General features: G+C 41.5%; 2 protein-coding genes across 7 annotated transcripts in view; one reads left to right on the forward strand and one right to left on the reverse strand.

Annotated features, from left to right (window-relative positions):
* The window catches only part of SHLD1 (shieldin complex subunit 1), an 80,063-nt gene that overhangs the window by 11,017 nt on the left and 45,839 nt on the right, over window positions 1–23,207 (reverse strand). The gene's annotated exons all lie outside the window — the stretch shown is intronic.
* LOC119865581 (cytochrome c oxidase subunit 7B, mitochondrial-like) overlaps window positions 1–23,207 on the forward strand; it is a 50,174-nt gene that overhangs the window by 885 nt on the left and 26,082 nt on the right. The gene's annotated exons all lie outside the window — the stretch shown is intronic.

The following is a 23,207-nucleotide window of genomic DNA, read 5'->3' on the forward strand; positions in this document are numbered from 1 at the left end:
TCTTTAGTAGGAGATGAAGGTTTAGCCTGAGGCTCGATTTAAAACAGCTTCGTTTTGCATTTTGTTAAGTAAAAGCCAAATTAAAAGATCAGAACCTGACCCCTTTACAGCTAGAAAAGCCAGGGGGAATGATCTGATTCAACTCTCTTGCACTTTCAGGACCAGACTATGATAGCTAGAGCTGGACCAAGACCTTGGATCCCCTGACCCTGTCCAGGTTTTGGGGCACAGCTCATGGGTGCTTTGGCACCTCGAGCCCTGAGAGGGTACTAAGAGGCAAGGCTGTCAGACCAGGGTACCGGAGACGTATCTCCCTCAGGAGCCATTGGGAATGAGGAGCTTTCCTGCAACACTTAAAGCAATCATTTAAAAATGTCCCCCTCCAGGCGTCTCCAGGATCGAATCCCATGTCGGGCTCCCTGCATGGAGCCTGCTTCTCCCTCTGCCTGTGTCTCTGCCCCCCATCGCCAACCCCCCCCCCCCCCCCCCGCCTCTGTCTCTCAAGAATAAATAAATAAAATATTTTTTTAAAAAGTCCCCCTCCGCTGACAAATGTTTTTTTTCAATCTCATTTTACATGGGATGTTTCAGCAGATTTATTTCATATCATGGCCTAGATAGTAAGGCACAATCATGAGCAGAAAAGAAAATCAAATGATTCCGGATCTAGGTTGCCATGGCAACACTGCTATTTTGAATACGATTGTTTACTTCAGCAGAATTAAGTTCAGTGTGAGCAGCTAATTAAGATGAGGCTTGAAGCTTTAACCTTAACCTTCACTGTAAGAAAAGAAAAAAGAATAAGCATTTTAAAAATGATGCTTGAAGTGTTGCTGGAGATGTATTTAGCAGAGGGATCATCACCCTTTGTTGGGGAAGCAGAAAACTGATTATTTTTTCCTTGAAGAGGAATGGGGGCCTACTCACCATCTGTCCAATTCCACAAGTCAATATTTCCTAATTTTAAGATATAAAGAGGAACAGAACAGAATTCTTATCAAAACAGAGCCAATTTCACTGTTGACATCAGCAGACTTTCTGAGACCAGCAGACAAGGAAAATCTGTTGTTTTCCTTTATGCAGTAGGCAAAAGGATTTTTGTTAGATGCATATTTGTGTAAACAGACTTCATTCCACATCAAAATCAACTTTAAGTATATCTGTGAAGTAACAGGTTGAATTGTAAACAAATACACCAGAATGCAAATGTATAGCTGAGTGCTTCCCCTGCAAAGTGATCACCCTGGGAGGCCAAGCTCTAATTTTCAAAATGCTGACATTGCTGAGAACATGCTGGAGCCTCTTAGGAAGTGTCTCCACTCCCCCTGGAAGCTTCTTCTGGATGTCCTCATGGGTGGCAAATCTCCATCCTCAGAGGACAGAATTACCATTTTGGAAATTGTCAAAAGGCATTAAGAATAAAATCTGAGAAATAATGTAGGTGATCAAGCAAAAATAAATTGCTTTTCTTACATTACACACACTGGTTCTGAAAGCAGTTCTTACAAAGGAATTCCAAAACCAATTCTGCATGATGGCAGGTAGCATAGTATTATATACTTACAGATGTGTTACTTTAAAGGGCAGAATGAACGTGAATTTAAGTTCTAGCTTCTGTAAACAGCTCATAGTCATAGATCAGAAATCTGAATATTTCTATCCTGATAGATGAAAGGCTTGTGAGCATGGACTGGGTTTAGAAGGCTTGAGTTTTGAGTGCCAGCACGGCCACTTATTGGCTATGTGACCTTGGGCAAGTTACTTGACATTTCTGAATCTTCACGTTCTCATCTGTAAAATGAGGATGATGATAATAATAATGATCCATACCCCATAGGACAGTTGTAAGAATGAAATGATTTATTAGCATAAAGCCTAGCACACAGTTCACACCCAATAAATAAAAGCTACTCTGTAATTACTATCACGGTGACAAGAGCAACACCAGCAGCAGTGATATAAATATTAAGGTATTGGTCATTTAACACCAGAGATTTTTAAAAGTGAATTGTAAATGCTCTTGTATATCTACATGCAGTGATAGACACGTATCACAAAGGAAGTCCAGATGAACAAGTGTTCATTCTCCCAACTGGAAGAAACGTCGCCTTTACCAACAGCTAGTGCCCCACCCTGGCCTCAGTGTTGATGGGATAAATCAAGGCAAACATCACCCATCTCACCATTAGGACTGACTACAGAGAGGTCCCCAGTGCATGCTCTGCAGAACAAACATGATCCCAGTGTGGGTGGAAACAGCAGGTTCCTCAGCATGTGGGAGTGTCAAACACAGAAGCCCAGGCTTGTGGGGCCCTCCAGCTGTCCCCCAAACATCTCCCAGGGGGTGCGGGGGAGGGGGACCAGTAGTTGTGGGTGGGACTGCAATGACTAACCTCCAGGAGCCTCATGGTGGTGATGGTTTCATGGTTGATGGAAACTATGAATCAAGGGAAGAGTTTCAGGGAAAAGTCAAGGTTAGTAAATACACTGAAGAAGGAGACAGATTGCATCAAACAACAACAAAAAAGAGATCGGGAAACTGGGCAGAAAAGATCTCTGTTCATAGAATGGCTGCTGGCGGAGTCAGAATTGTAGTGCTGAGTTAAATTTTAAAAGGCAAGACAAGACTGAGAAAGGCAATGAGAATGGTCCTAGGAGTTAATCCTTCCTCACACACCCACCCTGCCCCTGCTTCCCGCATTTACAGGTGAATCTGAAGAAGGGCAAAGCTGTGAGCCTTCTCTCCCAGAGCAAACATCAGAAACATAAAAAGCTCAGAAACTGGGGAAAAGCCATAAACATTTAAAAAACAGCATAATATAATACAACCTATTCAGAAAAGGCCTTGGAGACAGCGGAGAAATAAAAGTTGGAGCTGGCTGAGTGGCAGAAAATATGAGACATGAGAGGTTTAGGATGTATTTGTGTTGAAATGAGTCCAACATGGATTATTAAGGGCTAGTCGTGGGGGCAAACATGGAATTGAGTTTCTAGCTTTACAAGGACGCCTCTGGTAGGATTGCAGAGATAGTTCTGTATTTTTGACCAAAAAAAAGTGATGCACAGATATTATGAAAATCCTTTTTTAAAAAAGATTTTATTTATTTATTTGAGAAACAGAGCACAAGCAGGGGAAAGGGGTAGAGGGAGAGGAGAACAGGAACCCCCCACGAAGCAGGGAACCTGACATGGGGGCTCAATCCTAGGACCCTGGGATTACAGCTTGAGCTGAAGGCAGATGCTTAACATTGAGCCACCCAGGCACCCGAAAATCCTTCTTGTTACCAAATATCTAAAAATTCTGGGTAAAATTTTTTTCTTAGTCTTTTAAGATGCATGACTGAATAAAGGAAGCTGGAATTAAGGAAGGGAAGTCCTCAGAGTCCAAAAGCAAAATCCCAGAGGACATTCTGAGAGGTGAATGAACCCTGAGCTGGTGTCCTGATCTAGCAAATCAACTTAAATGGTACTCAGGTTTCAGGACACCAAGTCTAGGGTCACAGCAAGATGGGGTGTTTGGAAGGAGGTCACTGCGTGAAGCTGAGAGCCCTGAAGTAACACCCTTGGAGAAAAAATGAACTAGGGAAAAAAATGCCTTGCAAAGGGTCCCAGTAAAAAAACTTGTTTGTCTTGGCTTTGGCCCTGGGTAGAGAGAAGAAGAAGAAGAAAATTCCTCTGGAGATTTAACTATAAGCCTGACCTCACATGTGTTTGTGGCCTGAACTGATACTATTTTTGTAGTCTAAAAACCCCCAGCCAGGAATTTATTTTAGTATGCTTCCAGAATAATGTGCCCTTCTATGTTTAGAGAAAGCAAATGCAAATCCTCTTCAGAGGAATGTACCTTCACTCAAAAGTCAAAAGAAACCCTGCATATAAGGTTCCATTGAACAGGAGCTCACAATAAAAACAATACTCACAAAATACACTGGAGCCAGTTCCAGAATGAGACTCACAGAAACTTGAGATGTTAGTTAATTGTTGCAGAATATAAAACAAGTATGTTGATGATGTTAAAGAAATAAATTAGGAGATAGTTTGAGTTAGGTAGGAACAAGGGACTTACAAATAATTTGTCGGTAAATTAGAAAAATAAACAAAAATAACTTAGAAAAATGGAAAATTAGGGTAATAGGTATTTATACCTCTGTAGATGGATCAAACAGAAGATTAAATGCCACTGGAAAGAGAATTAGGGAATAGAAATAAGAGTTGAAGATATTACTCAGAATTCAGCACAGAGAGACAAAGAGATGGAGAAAACAAAACAAAAAAATTAAGAGATATGTAAGTCAAAGTGAAATGGTCCAACATGCATCTAATTGAATGCCACTGGAAAGAGAATTAGGGAATAGAAATAAGATTTGAAGATATTATTCAGAATTTAGCAAGGAGAGACAAAGAGATGGAGAAAACAAAACAAAAAAATTAAGAGATATGTAAGTCAAAGTGAAATGGTCCAACATGCATCTAATTGAAATTTCAGAAAGAGATAATAGAGGCAATGGGGAAAAGGCAATGTGCAATGAGTGAATGGGTGGAAATTTCCTAGAATTGAGCAAAGCATGCATTCTCAAATTTAGCAATCACAATGTTTTGCAAGCAGGATAAATAAAAAGAACCCTTATTGCTATGCATGAGATAAAACTGCAGATTATCAAAGGCAAAAATAAAAATTCTAAAACCACCCAATAAAGAAAAGATTGATTACCCATAAATGAATGACAACTCAGTTGACAGCTGATGTCTCCACAACAGCAGTAGAAGCAAGAAGGCAGAGGAATAATACCTTCAAGCTCTAATAGAATATAACTGCCAACCTAGGACCACTCAGGAAATGGTGAGGAAATTATGACATCATTCTCTTACCTGGCCAGATCAACAGAATAATAAATGTCATACCCAGATTGCTTTCCTGTCCAAAGTTCATTCTTTAAGAATGCTCAAAATGGATAATATTCATATCACCTTGGTCAATTATGGAGATTTTATCTGAAGGCAGAGAAATGAGCTACAGAGAATGTTCATGTTTTCTATTCCTCTGGTGATGTGAGTCTGTTTAATTCACTAATACAGTCTAGCTATCCTCAAAACAGGGTCCTGATGCTAGACTTTGATCCCAAATCACATGTGGCTGTCTTAAAAGTATAATTCATGTCCACCTTCCATTTTGTTTCTCAAAGTTTCATTCTGTAATGAGCCAATTATGCAAAATAATTCAACTTCAAAGTTCTAGTTGGTTTTATTAAAAAAATGTAGATGCTCTCAATGTTTTGTTTTGCAGATGACATTTTCTTTTTCTGTAATCAACTATTTCCATTTGCTTTTCAAATAATTACCAACTTTATCTTCTTAACTCAGCTCATGCCTGCTGCTCTACTGGCCTCAGCCTTGCAATACCAATTATGCAGTCATTGGCTCCAAACACTTTTGAAAAAAAGGAAAATAATTATTTTTGCTCTCATGATATTCACTCTCTTTGAAAAGATCACATGAAAGAAACTGTATAGCTTCGTTTTAAGAAAGCAGTTAAATTTTCTTTTAGTCAAAAAACTATGCCAATCATAAGAAGATAAACAGAGACAGCGATTTTGACTCACAAAGTTACTACTGGTAACATTTAGTGCCTTATTGATATTTTACAATTTTTCTGTTATCTAAGGTCCTCCCTAATTTCATTTCACCTGTAAATGAAATTATTTTCTTCCATAAATCTAGAAAGGAACACAAATTTGTAAGGGACTATGAAAAAGAAAAAAGTGATCTGATTTTACTGGTTATTCCAGAGGACCAAATTTTTTTTGACCTCTGAGTGGCAAAATCTCAAATGCATTTGAAACTTAAGCTTCTAAAATAAAGCCCTCTGCCCCAAATCCATACACACAACAAATCTTTCATGCACATTTTTTGTTTCTCTATATCTTGATCTGCATAGTGGTTAATTGGGTGTATACATATGTAAAAATCCACCAACCCATAACACATAAAGTTTGTATACTTCAGTGTATGAAATAGTATCTCAATTAAGAAAATATCTACAGGGGCACCTGGGTAGCTCAGTCAGTTGGGTGTCTGACTCTTGATTCTGGCTTAGGTTGTGATCTCAGGATAGTGGGATCACTCTCATGCCAGGTTCCACGCCCAGCACACAGCCTGCTTAGGATTCTCTTCCTCTCCCTGTCTCTGCCCCTCCTCCCCTTCCCCAGGCATGCAGGCATATTCTCTCTCTCTTTCTGAAAGAAGAAAGGAAGAAAGGAAGAAAGAAAAGAAAGAAAGGAAGGAAGGAAGGAAGGAAGGAAGGAAGGAAGGAAGGAAGGAGAAGAAGAAGAAGAAGAAGAAGAAGAAGAAGAAGAAGAAGAAGAAGAAGAAGAAGAAGAAAGAAAGAAAGAAAGAGAGAGAGAGAAAGAAAGAGAGAGAAAGCCTACACACACACACACACACACACACACACTCCCTGTCTTTAATAAGTCCCAGATGGGGCACGGAAATTAAAAAAGATTCCCAGATGGTTCTAATATTCACTTAGGTTGTAACCATCATCCTAGGGCAGTTAGAACATCTCTTGATTAGAATAGACATTCAGCAAGTATTTGTTTCAAAAAATGTAGAACGAATGAATGAATAAGTGGATGAGTGAATGAGTGAATGAACCAACAAACTAATAAATATCTGTGTTATTCATGGTTGTAGGTATACCATTGACTAGGGCCAGAAAAAGCCCTAAGCATATTTTTAAAAAGAAAAAAAGGGCCAGATGTTCTAAGCACTGTAATGTTTTATCTTTTTAACTCTATCAGCAACTCTACAAGGTGATCTTTAGGTGCAGCCAACATAAATCACTTTGGCTACTTGAAGAAGAAAGAAAGGTAGTTATAAGTATACCATGGTACAGAATGCTGTTGGGAGAGATGCAGAAACAGACTCCAGGCTGAGCTTTGAGGAATTACTCCCCAAATCAGCCAAAGGGGCTCTATCATTATTTGAAACCTGAACAATTAGAAAGGTGCTGCTATAGATGCTGCTCCAAGTTAAAACCGTTTCTGCTACAATCTGGAAGATTCCCAAAAAGGAAGCTGCCTGTTCAATCAAGGAAGCCATTATTTTCTGGTTCTAGCTGAAAATGAATGTCCCATGTCCCATCTCTCTTCCCACATAATCTAGGTCTGAATCCAAATGTTTATGGGACTGTATTTGATTAGCAGGTCTAATTCACATCCACAACAGTAGCTATAAGAGATTCTGAAAATGGGAACTTCCATCCTCTGTAAGAGGAGGAGGTTGGAATAGGCATTGAGTGCGCTCATTGATAGACTCACAGACAATGAACCTGAGGCATAGAGATTAAGAATGGTCAAAGATACACAGCTAGCAAGTGGCAAGGTCAGGATTCAAACTCAAGTATGGCCCCATATAAGAGAATAATACAGTGCACAGGCAAGCTCATGGGTGTGAGGTCTCTAGGTCTTGACAAACTTTCATGCTCATGTTGACTATACTCATTAATCCTGACATCACCTCTAGAATTTAAGTCTCACAATTTCTCATCTTCATAATTCAGAAATATATTAATTTACTTGGCCATTTTATTTTTGGTTTGGAAAGTGTTCTCAGGTGTTGGCAGAGAGGGTTGTAGAAAGGGTTCTTTCACCGAACAGTGACCAAAACATCCATGCCCAGGCTTCAATAAGTACCTCCAACTCCAGCTCCTCACACTAGTTCCATGGTACAAATTAAAAAAACATTTACAAGTATCCTGAAGTTATTTTAGGACTTTCTAGCTTTTAGGAACATCTAGCTAATTCTACTTTCATCAAAAAGTTTGGGAAACTATGTTGGATGTAATAGAATGATGGTTATTTAGCCTCTGCTTGGAAAGCTATTACATAGCTCTCATGAACTGGAAACCATGAGACTAAAGCTTGTGATATATCCTATTATCTGAAACTGTATTTCCACACATCCTTAGTACAGTTCAGGCTGTCCATCTGTCTATCTCCATCCATCCATTCATCCATTCCCCCACCTACCCATCTCTCTATGCAAATGACAGATAATAGAATAAAAATATTAAACTGTATCTAAAATAAATATGTCAATAAATATAGACTAAGGTTGAGAGAGAGAAGGGTCAGTTCCAAATCACAGGACTGAATGTTGAAATTCAGTTGACGGAATTGTTGAAATGTTGAAAGTTCCTCATAAAGGAGAATATGTCAGCTATTTTTTAAAGACTATAATTTTTTAAAGAGATCCTTCTAGGGGCAGGGGAAAGAGAAATGCTTCGTTTGACATTACAAGTTATAACGTGCAAATCTGTCAGTTTGGGAAGGGTAAATATTTGCTGAAGATTAAGTGCATGGCAGAGAGATGTCATTAAATCACAGTAATTAAAAAGTTCAATTTAGTATCATGTGCATCCACTCCATTTTTGATAAGCATACAGCTTCAACAACCCAAGTCATAGTCTGATCGGTCTCCACAGTGTAGAAGGAAATGATAAATGTCTTTAGCACGACTTCCAACAAAGTGAGCCTGAGTTAGTTATTCTGTGTGCAAGTGAAAATGGATTTGGTTAAACAAATGGCCCTGCCCGCCAAGGATATTGGCCACATGCTGGACTAAATCTCATATTAATCAAATGTAGATCAAACTCTGTCAGACATGTGCACAGAAGGAAGGCTTTATTCCTTTATTTCTTATTAGTCTTGGTCTCTATATGTTGTGATGGAAGATTCCTGCAAATATTTTTGGCTGTGCATTCATAATTTAATGATGTGGCATTAAAAAGCAAATTTGAAGCCCCTGCCATGGGTACTGTTTACAGATTGGTGGGCTTCATATAGTGGGACTGATAATTCATTCAGGTTTTCCAGAAATGGATCCTCTCATCTCCAAACTGGCCAGAGTGATGGATGAAGATGCTGTTTTTAGACAGGAAGGTCCAGAAAGCCCTCTTGGAGGAGGTGGCATTTACCCAGAGTCATACATGCAATGAGGGAGGGAGGAAGTGATGCAAATATCTGAGTGGCAGGGTCCAGACAGAGAAAATGGAAAATGCCGAGTTCCTGAGATGAGAACAGTTAAACAAGGCTAAGAACTAGTCAAGAGGCCACTGTGGCAGAGCCCAATGAGCAAGGCGGAGACAGAATGGAACGATATGCATTTATAATGTATGGAAACAATTTCCTATGGGGCACCGGGCTGGCTCAGTTGGAGTGTGCGACTCTTAGTCTCAGAGTTGTGAATTCAAGCCTCATGCTGGATGTAGAGATCACTTTAAGTAAATGAATAAATAAAAATATTTTTAAAAATTTCCACCTAGACCTTGTCAGAGACATTAAAAAGAGTAACATTAAAATATTTAGTGATATCTTATAAAAATCGATCTGAACCATTGTTACAGTATTTGACATCAAACAAAAAAATCACTCTGATTTAGCTTTGGTTTAATCAGGTAGGCTAACAATTATGTGAAATTATTTATTACTGTTCAACTTTGTAAAGATGGTGAAAAATTTAAAAATCCATACCTCATAAACACACTAGAGACTTTCTGAATAAGATGGAAATCTGTACACAGGTTTGAGCTAAATCAAAGGAAGCAGCTCACATTGTGGAGAAAAATCAAAAGCTTAAAAAAAAAAAAAACCCAACCAGTTGCCAAGGCAACAAGAAAATCATTCGACAGAAAATATAGTTTCCATCTCAAGCACGTTCACATGGAGAAGCCAAGTATCTTCTGGCTCTGCATTGGGATTTTTATGTAACCTTTATCCAGTCATTTGTGGAGACAGGTTAAGAGTTGAGAACTTGGGAGAAGATATTTGCAAATGACGTATCAGATAAAGGGCTAGTTTCCAAGATCTATAAAGAACTTATTAAACTCAACAGCAAAGAAACAAACAATCCAATCATGAAATGGGCAAAAGAGATGAACAGAAATCTCACAGAGTAAGACAGACATGGCCAACAAGCACATGAGAAAATGCTCCTCATCACTTGCCATCAGGGAAATACAAATCAAAACCACAATGAGATCCCACCTCACACCAGTGAGAATGGGGAAAATTAACAAGGCAGGAAACCACAAATGTTGGAGAGGATGTGGAGAAAGAGGAACCCTCTTACACGGTAGGTGGGAATGTGAACTGGTGCAGCCACTCTGGAAAACTGTGTGGAGGTTCCTCAAAGAGTTACAAATAGACCTGCCCTACGACCCAGCAATTGCACTGCTGGGGATTTACCCCAAAGACACAGGTGCAGTGAAATGCTGGGACACCTGCACCCCGATGTTTCTAGCAGCAATGGCCACAATAGCCAAACTGTGGATGGAGCCTCGGTGTCCATCGAAAGATGAATGGATAAAGAAGCTGTGGTTTATGTATACAATGGAATATTACTCAGCCATTAGAAAGGACAAATACCCACCATTTGCTTCAACGTGGATGGAACTGGAGGGTATTATGTTGAGTGAAATAAGTCATTCAGAGAAGGACAAACATTATATGGTTACACTCATACGGGGAATATATAAAATAGTGAAAGGGAATAAAGGGGAAAGGAGAAAGAAAGATTGGGAAATATCAGGGAGGGAGATAGAACATGAGAGACTCCTAACTCTGGGAAACGAACTAGGGGTGGTGGAAGGGGAGGTGGGCAGGGGGCTTGCGGGGGGGGGGGGGGGGTGACTGGGTGACGGGCATTGAGGGGCACTTGATGGGATGAGCACTGGGTGTTATTCTATTTGTTGGCAAATTGAACACCAATAAAAAATAAATTTATTAAAAAAAAGAAAAGAGTTGAGAACCCACTGGTGCCTTGGTCAAAGCTGGAAGGCAGGCAACTTGCCAGGAAAAAACCCTTTAGGGGAATGAGAGTAAATCCAGTGGTTCTCAGGCAAAGGCACAAGACTTCTTTTCTTCTCTTGAAATCATTCTGCCACTTTTCCCAAAGCACTCAATTTTACAGAGAACTCCCATTTATGAGCTAGACACCAAATGATTATTGAGAGACTAGAAGGTCACATAGCAGGGCTGGAGGGCTTCCAAATCCTTCTCCTTGAATTTCTGCAATTTCGAAGAGTGACTCAGAGCTGACTTTAAACACCATCTGTGCTCCTCGCTGGGCACCCTGCTCAAAGCCCTGCCACTTGCATGCTGCCAAATATGGTCTTGACTCTCCCCTCACAGGCCTTCTCCACCTGGAGACTCTGCTGCTCCTGGGGGACCCTATGTCCTGGCCCCTCCTGTATGGAGCTTCCCCATTTCCCCAGGTGGAGCCTCCCCAGGTGGAGCTGGCTGGTCCCTCCCCCCCAGGCCTGCAGTGAGCATACATGGTATTTAGTGTCTCTGCCCTCCTCTCCCCAAAGCTTGTGTGTGGCCAGTTTCTTAAAGGATTGTGACTTCCTATAGAGACGGTCCTTGTCCTATTTCTAGTAGGACACCAGGGCTGAGGTAATGGGTTTCAGCAAACCAGAAAAAATGAATTACTATATTGCTCTAGGTTTTAATGTAGAAGGACAATCCCAAATCACCAACAATACAACTAGCAGGAAGAACCTAAAGGCAGGCTGTGGAAGAGGGAGGTGGCTGTAGAGGCAGGTGGCTGTGTCTGGTCCCAGCTCCTGCCCTTGCTAGTGAGACCTCTGAACCTCTCCTTTTCCGACCCGTGTCTGCAGAATACCACCTGCGTCCTGACAGGTGGCAGCAGGTGTTCCACGACAACGGGGGACTTGGTTTTCCAATAAGTTCAAGATGGCAGGGTTAAAAACATTAACTGGCTTTATCATAGTACTTCACCCACAGAACTGGAGGAGGATGAAATGAAGCAAAATGAGGGAGCACAACAGAATGCTCAACAAATGCCAACTGTTGTTTTCATTATTGTTACTCTTCTCATCCACCTGGACGCAGCAGATTTTTTTCATAATGTCTATAGATTACTTTTAATTTAAAAACAAGAAAGCAAAAAAAAAAAAAAAAAAAACCCAAACAAACCAAAAAATACCAAGAAAGCTATTTTACTCAAAGAACTAGTCCAATTAGCATGCAACCCAGCTAAGTTTGTAATATATTTTTTTTCTGTATTGTGATAGAAATGATCCCGTTCCCAGTTCTTCCTCTGCATAAAAGTTATACACTGCTAATTTCTCTGTCAAAAAAAAATTTTTTTTTTAACTTTGGAAAGTCATGTTTGAAGAAAAGGACTCCCAGGATAGGGGAACCACTCACCCAAAGTCTGATGCAGAAAGTCTCCACCATACATACATCTCCCTCCTCTCAGACATGAGGGGAAGCTGCCCATTTGCTTTCCCAAATATCGAGCATCATAACATAAACATCATGCTATGAATTTGCCCTCAGCATATATCTGCATTCCAAGGGTCACCAAGTTGATGGGAATCCACTGGAAACGTACCTGAACTCTTGTTTCCTCAAAGCCAAGGACAGCAGGTGCATTTTATATGAGGATTATAGGGCCACTTCAGGTAACTGAACAGAGGCCAAGAGTTAGTCAAAAAGGAAATGATAGGGGCGCCTTGGATGGCTCAGTTGGTTAAGTGTCTGCCTTCAGCTCAGGATATGATCTCAGGGTCCTGGCATAGGGATGATAGCCTGTTACTCCCTCTCCCTCTGCTGCTTCCCCCTGCTTGTGTGCTCTCTCTCTCTCTGTGTCAAATAAATAAATAAATAAATACATGCATACATAATCTTTAAAAAAAAAGAAGGAAATGATAAAGGTGCAAATTCAAACTATGTATATTTCTTTTCTCTTTTCTCTAACTACTCTGGTAACTAGATTTTCTAAAATTATTCTCTCTCTGTTTCTCTGTCTCTGTCTCTCTGTACACTGCACATACACACCATACAGCAGGGGTCTCACTTTAGATGGACTCTGTTCGGGACAATCATTTGCAGTAACACTGTTAGGCACAGGCTTAGAGATAATGCAGAATGTCACACAGGCCCCAACCAGGGCGGAACTGAGCAAACAAAATAATGTGCCCATTAAAGTATTTTAAAGGTCAAGAGAAACAGTCTATCAGTGTTACAGGAGGGATTTTTCTTCTCACCAATGAATAATCTCATTTAAATGAGTATCATTTAGGGACACCTGCATGGCTCAGAAGATTAAGCATCTGCCTTCGGTGTAAGTCATGATCTTGGGTCCTGGGATCAAGCTCTGTGTTGGGCTCCCTGCTGAGCAGGGAATCTGTTTCTCTCTCTCCTCCTCTCCTTCTGCGCTCTTTCTCTCTCAAATAAATAAATAAGATATTTTAAAAAATAAAGGCATACCACTGAAATACTTCAGAAGTCTAAAGAGAAACTAGGGACAAAGCTCTGAAGAGTCGAGAGCAAAAAAATGGAAGAAAGTCAAGGAGAGAAGCACAGGAGTCTATTTTAGGAGGAAAAAGCAAGAGTGCAAACACTGTCTGGCATGTGTACATGAGTGCTCCAGATGACAGATGGGGAGCTCCAGGTCATGACAAAGAAGACAGGTGCATCAGCCACATAGTGCTGGTGGAGGGAAGGGGATCATCATCTTGTGGTTCCAGAAACAGAAGGAACAGTACAGCCTAGGACAAAACCCCAGAAATCTCTACCTAGAGATGCAACTCTTCTGTTTAGATTCTCAGGCAGAGAATTAGGATTAATGAGATTCTCAGGGTCTGAAAGACGTTGAAGTCTAAGAGATTTAAAAGCTCTCATCCTGCTCTCAGGATGAGATTGAGGACAGAATATTAGTAAACAGATTAGTTCTATCTTGGAAGAACTCTAAATTCTTTTTAGTGATTTGGAATATAATGTATGCACTGGCCAAGCTAATCTAAAAATTTTAAGCAGGGCTAAGAGAAGCCTGAGTTACATCTTAAGACTCTTCTGTGGCAAGGTAAGGCATGAAAGCCTAGCTCATAAGCTAAGTCACACCTTAGCATATGAAGAGTAAGAAAAACAGAGGTAGTAACTAACGTGCACAGTTTCTACCCAATCCAAGAATGCTTTAGAAATGGGGAGCAGTAACAAAAAAAAAAAAAAAAAAAAAAAGTTGAGCAGTCTCTTTCCTCAACTCATTCCCATTAGTCTTCAGAAAGGAAAGAGAGTGGAGGGGAGGGCAGGGAGCATAAAAGCAATGACATTATAGCCAAAAAAACAAACCAAACAAACAAAAACCAACCAACCAACAAAATCCCAGCAAAATAGTAAGTTTTTCCTCTGGGTGGAAGGATTATGGGTGTTTCTCTTTTACTTCGGTGTCTTTTCATAATTCCCAATCTTCCACAATAAACACATAAACAAGAAAATTTTAAAGAGAGAGAGATATCAGAGGGATTCAAGAAATCAAATTGAGACAATTTTAAGCAATACATCTATTGCCACTGAAAAGCAAATGCTTGCTCTGCTGTTCATTGTCCTGCCTCTTTAAGAGCAACAGTCATGTGTCTAATATTTATCAAATGTCCACCAATGCCTGACCCTGGATGGAGAAATGAAGGGTGGAGCTGTTGACAAACTCACAGTCAAGAATCAAAAGAAATCAAACAACTAAAGCACTGTTAACTGTTAGCCCAGTTCTTCTTCTGATGGCTGTCATCGGAGCTCATAACAGAGCAGAGGTCAGAGGTGCCACAAAGATTTCACTCAGCTGGAAAACTAGAGGGGCCCCTAAAGGAAACGGGGGTTTGGATAAGCTCCATGATTCTCCACAAAAAAAATCACGGCTAGGCCGAAGTGTCCTAGTGGTTCCATCTGGAAGATAATATGGTTCTACCTAAAGACAAAGCACTATAGTACTCGTGTACCCTTGAACCTTTGTCAAAGTGTCACTATAAATATACTTTGGACTTTGCAATGAGTCAGCTTGAAAACTATAGCAATGGCCAGGGGTGCCTGGGTGGCTCAGGCAGTTAGCGTGTGCCTTTGGCTCAGGTCATGATCCCAGGGTCCTGGAATCAAATCAAAATAATGTGCCCATTAAACCAAAAAAACCAAGAAAGCTATTTTGTGCTTTCTTGGTATGTGCCCTATTGGGCGTCCTGCTCAGCAAAGAGTTGGCTTCTCCTTCTCCCTCTGCCCCCCATCCATGACTTGTGCTCAATCTCTCTCTCTCAAATAAAGTATTTAAAATTATAGCTATGTCTAATTTGCAAACCGATATATTTGTAACTTTTATTTATTTATTTTTATTTATTTTATTTTTTTATTTATTCATGAGACACACACAGAGAGAGAGAGAGAGAGAGAGAGAGAGACACACGGGCAGAGGGAGAAGCAGGCTCCATGCAGGGAGCCCGACATGGGACTCGATCCTGGATCTCCAGGATCACGCCCTGGTCTGAAGGTGGCGCCAAACGCTGAGCCACCCGGGCTGCCTGTAACTTTTTTTTTTAAGTAGGCTCTATGCCCAGAGTAGAGTCCAATGCAGGGCTTGAACCTACAACCCTGAGATCAAGAGTTGGATGCTTAATTGACTGAGCTACCCAGGTGCCCCTGTAACTTTTTACTAAATTATAACATCACATATAGAAGTGCCTAAATAATGGCTCTATTAATTTTCACAAACTGAACATACCCAGTATAACAAGCACCCAGATTAAGAAACAGAACAGGAGCCCTTCTCGTGTCCCCTTCCAGTTACTACCCTTCAAAGAGGTTACTGTCATTTTGACTTCTAACTCCTAGATGGCTTCCCACTCAGCCTTTTAGTTGTGAGACTCATCCAGGTTGTAAGAACACACAACCACTTAACCCATTCTACAGATGATGGGCATGTGGGCAGTTTCTAGTCATGGCTGTTATAACTGGTGCTGCTCTATTCCCATACATGTCTTTCCATGAACTTAAGGATACATTTCCGTTGGGTATGTATCTGAGAGCAGAAATGTTGGGTTGCAGGGGATAGAAATGTTCAGCTTTTGGAGGTACTGCAAATAGATGGAGTAGTTTATGTGAGGATTAAGAACCCATCTCTGCTTTTGCCTGTTGCTGGCTCTCTGACTAGGACATCCTACCTATATCAGGCCTGGTCCAAATCTGACCTCCTGTCATCCGAGACTGGGAGGTCCCAAACCATTCTATTTTCATCTATTTTAAGAATATTATCTTCATAGATATTGCCTATGCTTCCTCCCCCCGCCAAAGAAAAGGCTGATAACCAGAAGGGCAGAAGAAATTATATTGTAGTGAAGGGCAAATTATATTACAAAAGACAAGCCAACTAGTAAAACACAACTTAGAACTATAATTATCTTCAAAATGAATCAATTCATCACATAAACCCAGTCACTCACTGGTAAATTAATGAAAAATATAACAGCATTGAGCTTTTAATTGCTCCTATTGCAAAAGCCCCAAACTTAAACTTTGGTTATCAGGCAGAAAAAAGGCAATTAGTTTGCAACAGATGCCTCAGTAAAAACCTGTTACAACATGGCACCAGAGTTAATATTCTCCAGTTTTCTTGAGGCTTCCACTTTTGACAATCCTACTTAATCTCTCAAAACTGATCGCTTTTTGCTTTTTTTTTTGGATTAGGATCTTTTTCTAACATCTCCAGTATATAAGCTTCATAAGAGTCCTGTTATCTCAACCCTCAAATTTAATTTCCTCTCCAGAACTTTTTTTTCTCCAGAATATTAAATGTCAGAAAAACGGCAGATAAAAAGATTACTGAGCAATGATAGAGCTTAAATAAATTAAGGCTTCCAGGCTGTGTTGCTACTTCCTGTTCCCAAAAAGTAATCTTTTTTGAGGATATTAAACATCATTTGTGACCTTTAGAGAGAACTCCCTGAAGTCATTCATTCATAATAAAATTTGGTTAGACTATCACAGTAGGGAATAGCATAAAATGATGCCAATTTTCAATTATAAGACCTGATAATGCCCCATGACACACTTTCTAGATTGTTGACTAGGTTTGAAATGGTCCCAATAACAATCAAATATATTTTTCTGGGCACCATCAGATTAATAAACCACAAATAAACATGATCAGGGGAGAGAAATGAGAAATGGAATACTTTCAGAAAAATAATTCCCACAATATCCTAATCCCTATGAAGATTGCAGGGAAAGGAAATTTGTTCTTGGTCCAAGACCTGCTCCCATATGAGTGGAAAGGGTGGCTGATATAATGGCAGGGAGGGAGGGTCATAAAGAAATAACCCTTTCCAGCAGTAATGACTTAAAGGGCATGGAAAGAAACTTCACTGGCCCTTCCATGGCACCTAGAATCCCCATCTGCTGGACTCCTGAGGTTATGACATGTCATGGAGTATGGTGATCAACATGTTTATTCATTCAACAAATATTTGTGAAGGATCTATCGGGTCCCATAGACTAAGGTTCTAAGGTTTGGAGATTCTGTGATGCACACACAGATCCGGTCTCTGTCCTCATGGAGCTAAAGATCTAGAAGAGGAGGTAAAACAAGGAATAAATGACTACACAGATAAATTCCAAAAAGTGACATATAGGGTGCCCCCAGAGAATATGACAGCAACAAAATCTGGATGCGGAAATAGGGGGGTCAGTGGATGACTTGGTTATAGACCATATGTGCTCTAGTTAGCCAGTATTAACTATGTTGAATCCATTATTCATAACTAATGCCGTCTTTAGCCAGGAGAGTAGTATTTATTGTATCTTTCCACTAGTCATTTCAATGCAATTAATTTTCGTAAAAGATTTATTTATTTAGGGATCCCTGGGTGGCGCAGAGGTTTGGCGCCTGCCTTTGGCCCAGGGCGTGATCCTGGAGACCCGGGATCGAATCCCATGTCGGGCTCCCGGTGCATGGAGCCCGCTTCTCCCTCTGCCTGTGTCTCTGCCTCTCTCTCTCTCTCTCTCTCTCTCTGTGTGTGTGTGTAACTATCATAAAAAACTTAAAAAAAAAAAAAAAAAACTTAAAAAAAAAAAAAAAGATTTATTTATTTATTTGAGAGACAGAAAGAGAGATAGAGAGAGAGAGAGCTCTAGCGGAGGAGGGAGGGGAAGGGCAGAGGGAAAGGGAGAAAATCCCCAGCCTCTCCACCAAGCACAGAGCCCTACATGGGGCTATAACTCAAGCTGAGGGGGGGCTGCAGACCAGGGGTCCTCAGGGCCCTATGTGCATATTTCCCCCCCTTCCCTCTGGTATAGATCCACTCTCCACCTGGCTCTACCCTGCTCTACCCTGGAAGGCTGACTTACATGGACTACATCATGGATCAGCACCTTTGCTCTCTCTGTCTTGGAGTTGGGAACCAGGGAGGTGGCATTTGGCAGGAGATGCAAGGAGGGAGAAAGGTGAGTTCAGATTCCTTACTTACCTGGCTCTTCCAGGGCACCTGCCATGGATTGGGGCAACCCTCCATCAAGCTCATGGCTCCTATCAGGCAGCCCTCTCCACACAACTCCTGTGGGCATGCTCTCTCGGGGTTTCTAGGCCTGGGTACTGGGCTTCCCCTTGTGCTTTCCTCACACCTGCTCACAGCTTTGTAAATAATCCCTTTACTAAGCTTTCCTCAAATTACCTGCTTGGACAGTGTTATCTGTAGCAGTCACACAGCAAGGGTCTCAGGGAGTGGGTGCTGGTGAAGGCCTAAGAGGCAAATGTAGACAGAGAGATGCCTGTGGGAGAAGGGGGTGGCCTGAGGGATGGAAGGTCATGGTGATGGTGAAGGGGGGATGATGGGAGAGGTGGGCTGACAGGCTAGCCATAGACTACCGTGCTTATGTGAAACCTACTGCATGCCAGGCACTATTCCATAGGCTTGAACATAATTCACTGAACTCCTATAGCTTTCTTATAGCATCCCACCAATGAATCAGGAAACTGAGGCACAGAAAGGCCTAGGGATTTGTTCAAGGTCCTGAACTAGTAAGTGGTGAAGCTTAGATTCAAACCCAGAGTCATGTTCTCAACCTCTGTGCCAGACTGACCACTCTGGCTGGGACAAAGAAGGGGACTTCAGAGCTCAAGATTTTGCAGGAAGCAAGGCACTGATGACAAAATTCTTGGGACAGCTATCTATGTAGACTGCTGAAATAAAGCTACTTGGAGAAACTCTTGCTACCCTACATAAGCCCTGCCTCAGTGACAATGCAGAATCCTGTCTGGACATCAGAATGGCAGAAATCCTAAAGGGAAAAAAAGGGCCATATCCAAATAAATGACAGTCACTTATCGTAGTTATAAACCACAACTATGATCCTAAGAAACCTCACATTATCAAAAAACATATATAAATAGTTATTTCAAATATGGGGGAAGGGGTAAATTAATGAAAAATATAACAGGGGAGTTATGGTTACAGAGAATGGATAAAACTAAATAATTTTTCCTGTAGGAGCTTTGATAATGGAGAGTTTAATTCCATTTTTTGCCATCTGAAAATTATGAATGGCTTGATCACAGACAAACAAAAAAGAACATGGAACAGCACAGGAAAATAACCTGCTGCCAAGTTCACACCCACTGACAATAAAGAAAAGCCCAGGGCTCCCTCCGATGGAGCTTAAATCACAACCCCTCTCAGTCCAGAAAATGCAAACCATGCTTCCCACATGGGCAGGTGCATAATAACCCGTTCTTGAGATGAAAGCTGACACCATAAGGGAAATATCAATCAGTTATGTTTGCGTAAGGTCTCTGGCAGATAAGATCATGAAAACAACAGTGCTCAGGGAAAATGAGGAGCACCAGGAACAGGTAACGACAGCACGTCCCTCTCATTACTTGCGTTAAATGGCACCTCACCATCTTAACTCAGACTGTCTTTCTTTGGCCAGCAAAGCCAAACCATCATGTTCCTATTAATATGAGAAATAGCTTCCACAGCAATCACTTTCCTTTCCTTCAGGAGAAAGGGAGGAAAGGAAACGCTCCCTGAGTCAGACTCATATATTTTTCATTTGCACCGTGGGCTGCCAAGCATGCCAGCTTAGCCGGGGCTGTAATGAGGAATCCAATAACAAGCTCGCACAAAGGCCGGCTGGGGGCCTACCCACTGTGGGTGTTTAGTAATAGCTACAATCGTACTGACCAGCCTCTGCCTTATTCTGTTCTTCCTGAACATCCTCTTGCTGGGTCCCATGCACAGTAAAGACAGGGCTGCAGAAAATGGTCCATTTCTACAGTCGTTCACTCAACATCCAGGGCAGGTTGCCGTGATTATGCATACCCTCAGCTTTTCCGTGCAAAAGGGAGTAGCCGGCAGGTGACATTTGTTAATCAGTGATGCTCCATACATTCAAACAAAGGAAGCCAAGAAAAGCTGGCATTAATGCAAATATTTATCCTTTCAGCTTCAGACTGATCTGTTGTAAAGGAGTGCACCCTCTCTTTTGGGTATGGCAGGAGAGATTTGATGAAGTACTTTGAAAGGGATTGGTTTAGCTAAGTGTATTGCTGGTATTTGAAACTTCCTATTTTTCTGAGTCCTCAACATCCCCACAAACAGGCTGTGAGCATCCACCCAGGTACACCAGTATGATAATGCTGGTCCTTGCTACAGTTCCTCTTCTTACCCTCCCCGACTGTGACTGAGTGACAGGCAAACACATCAGTAAAATCTCCTCCCACCTCTACTTGTCTATCTCACCCTGACCTCCAAATGGGCACTTGCCCATGGCTCCCCACCTGCTAGGTTAAGTCTGCTCCCTGGGTGTTCCCCCCCAGGTGGCCTCCCTCCTCTAGGCCCCATGAGCATAATAGATCCTTTCATTTCATATGTCTCTCTGTGGCTGTGTTGGAATCATCCTTGAAGACCCCACAAGGGAGACTTACTCCCCCATTTACAATAGGCTAAGCCATCCAGCGGTTTTGGAAAGGAAGCTAAGGCCTCTGATGACCATGAAGATCAAGATAGGCCATAGGAATTGATCCACAATTTTAGGTTTGAAAAACACAATTTTTTTGGGGGGGCAGGCACCTGGGTGGCTCAGTGGTTGAGTGTCTGCCTTCAGCTCAGGTCATGATTCCGCGGTCCTGGGATGGAGTGCCGCTTTGGGCTTCCTTACAGGGAGCCTGCTTCTCCCTCTGCCTGTGTCTCTGCCTCCTTCTCTGTGCCTCTCATGAATAAATAAATAAAACAAAGAAAGAAAGAAAGAAAGAAAGAAAGAAAGAAAGAAAGAAAGAAAGAAAGAGAAAGAAAGAAAGAAAGAAAGAAGAAAGAAAGAAAGAAAGAAAGAAAGAAGAAAAGAAGAAAGAAAGAAAGAAAGAAAGAAAGAAAGAAAGAAAGAAAGAAAGAAAGAAAGAAAGAAAAGAGAAAGATGCAATGTGAACATTAGGATTTGGAAAAGACAATATAAATTTTAGGATCTTCAATTAAAATTGGAAAAGATACAAGCTTCCATCCACATTAAAGAAAACTGGAGATTTCATCAGAAAATTGTTCCTGGATGCTGGACACATTTCCCCCTTAAAAATGCAACCTTCATGACAGCTAATGAACCAGCTGTACTGCTATCTTAGGCGCAAGTTGTAAAGCAAAATATCTGTGTGTTCTGCTTGGTTAACAAATGGATAATTGTAGCCCTTCCACGTGATAGGATTCAAGCTGTTTATAAGAAACAAAAAAATGATATAGGAGAAAATTGCCTTCCTAGACAGAAATACAGAATAGCAACATTTATGGATATCACAAATAAAGAATCCAGTTCCTTACATGAAAAACAAAAAGCAATCTTCATCTTCTAAAGTCAAGATCGGGAAGCTGACTGCTGAGAGCTTTTGGTTGGCTCCTCTGGGCTCCGACTCTACAAAGGGCAGCCCTGCTCCCGTGGGCAGGGCCTGCACTGTTCAGAGCCGCTTGTGGTTCTTTACATTCTTCAGTTAAGGTTCATATGGAGGAGAGGACCCATTCACATCCCACTCCGTTCTACTGCAAGTGGTCCCTCTTTCCCCTTCTCATTGCTCTACCTGTGCCCCCGACCCCCAACTTCTGATTGATTTCCCCCTATTGGAGCACACAGGTAGGCTGCATTTGCCAGCCTCCTTAGCTGCCGAGTGTGGCCATAGGTCTAAACCCAGAATGCAGTGATGAAGTGCATGTGGCAGGAGGAGGCGGGGGTGAGTGGAGGGGTGGGTGAAAGGAGAGGCACAGGCCTGGCTGGGGTGGATTGGAGAGAAATCGAGAAGGGAAGAATGGAGAGAGTGAGTATAGACAAATCAGACCCGTCTTTCAGGGCCCTCTACTGTAAAAAGAAACAGGGAAGTGAGGCAGGAGGCGAAGAGCAATACAGGGTCAAGGGAGGACTTCTCTTTTTTTTAAGATGAGGGATATTTTAGCAAGTTTTAGGTTGCTAAGAATAAGCCAGCCAAGAGGGGAAAATCAATAATGCAGGAGAGAGGAGATAAGTGGAGGTGTGATGTATGTGACCGTGACCTGGAGAGAGGACACCGGACAGCATACCTTCGGAGGGACGGGCTTTAAATAGGAGCAGAGATAACGTTCCCACTCTAACAGACGACAGACAGGGTCCTGCGGGGACAGGAGCAGGTGGCAGGGCAATGGCAAAGTTCTTTTTCTGTTGTTTGAGTTTCTCAGGAAAAGAAGAAGCAAGAAGCAAGGTTTGGGAGCTCAGGGGGTGAGCCTTAGAAGAGGTAGAAACAAAAAAAAACAAAAAAAAAAAGAAGAGGTAGAAACAACCCAGTTTCCTCTAGACCCCAGCAACACCGCCTCAGGCTGGACCAGTGGGGGCGCCAAAGCTCACCGGGCAGCCCAGCTCCCAGCCCAGGACTGCTGAGCCACTTCTTTTTCTTCCCTTCTCTTTCTCTGTTTTTTAAAAATTTATTTATCTACATATTGTCACTGCAGGGTCATATTCATGTTGTGAGATGTGACTTAGTTTCAGCAAAACAATGTAATATGTAACATTAAATTAATGCTGTTAATTATTTTGTTGTTCACTGTCTTGTCTTTGTAGCCGTATAAGCACCATAAGCCTAGGGCATTTTTTTAAAAGTTTTTTTTTTTTTAAAGATTTTATTTATTTATTTATTCATGAGGGGGGTGGGCAGAGACACAGGCAGAGGGAGAAGCAGGCTCTATGCAGGGAGCCCGATGTGGGACTTGATCCTGGGACTCCAGGATCATGTCCTGGGCCAAAGGCAGGAGCTCAACCGCTGAGCCACCCAGGGATCCCAAGATCTTATTTTTAAACCTTCTCACCACCCCCGCTCCCCCTTCATGCACACACAGAGTTAACTATGTGAAGTGACAA

This window comes from Canis lupus, chromosome 24 (assembly GCF_011100685.1).
Source record: "Canis lupus familiaris isolate Mischka breed German Shepherd chromosome 24, alternate assembly UU_Cfam_GSD_1.0, whole genome shotgun sequence".
Taxonomy (NCBI): Eukaryota; Metazoa; Chordata; class Mammalia; order Carnivora; family Canidae; genus Canis; species Canis lupus.